Source organism: Apis dorsata, unplaced genomic scaffold (assembly GCF_000469605.1).
Source record: "Apis dorsata unplaced genomic scaffold, Apis dorsata 1.3 scaffold_98, whole genome shotgun sequence".
Classification (NCBI taxonomy): Eukaryota; Metazoa; Arthropoda; class Insecta; order Hymenoptera; family Apidae; genus Apis; species Apis dorsata.
Genome location: NW_006263396.1, coordinates 515,109 through 515,889, shown reverse-complemented (window position 1 = coordinate 515,889; position 781 = coordinate 515,109). Strand labels below are relative to the sequence as shown.

Genomic DNA, 781 nt, shown 5'->3' with positions numbered 1-781 from the left:
AAGAAGTTCTGCGGGAACAGAGAGAGAGAGAGAGATAGAGATAAAACGTAGGCGCACAGTGTTGTAAATATTGCCCGCGCATTTATCAGAAATCGATGGATAAAATGGACTTAATTCGAATGGCATTAATTCGAAGGGGATGCGCTCAAACTTTGCAAAAGGGAATCGATTATTATTTTATTATTTTAAAGTGGACATTTATTCATTGGCGAGTTAAGAGAGTTTGCAAATTATATTTAAAAATCTTTGTTTCTCAACTATCGACTATGATTCTTCTAAAGTATTACTCTTGGATAGTAGTTTTCAGAGTAACGAAAGTTTTACTCTCTATTGTTGTCAATTTAATATCGTAAAACCAAATTTGACACTTGGGACACGAGAATGATTCGAGAATTGGACTTATCGAGTCTTCTGAAGATNNNNTCCTTAATGACCTTTGCGAATTATATTTAAAAATCTTTGTTTCTCGACTATGATTCTTCTAAAATAAAAATTACTCTTGGATAGTAGTTTTCAGAATAATGAAAGTTTTATTCTCGATTGTTGTCAATTTAATGTAATTTATTAATTTAATAAAGTAATAAAAGTAATAAAATTTAATGTAATAAAACCAAATTTTACACTTGGGACACGAGTTGATTCGAGAATTAGATTTATCGAGTATTGCTCTCCTGAAATTATTCCTTAATGACCTTTGCAAATTATATTTAAAAATCTTTGTTTCTCGACTATGATTCTTCTAAAATAAAAATTATTCTTGGATAGTAGTTTTCAGAATAAC

The 781-nt window shown here is 29.6% G+C and overlaps 1 protein-coding gene across 1 annotated transcript in view; it reads right to left on the bottom strand.

Moving 5' to 3' along the window:
• LOC102679484 (ras GTPase-activating protein nGAP-like) overlaps positions 1–781 on the bottom strand; it is an 85,559-nt gene that overhangs the window by 12,614 nt on the left and 72,164 nt on the right. The gene's annotated exons all lie outside the window — the stretch shown is intronic.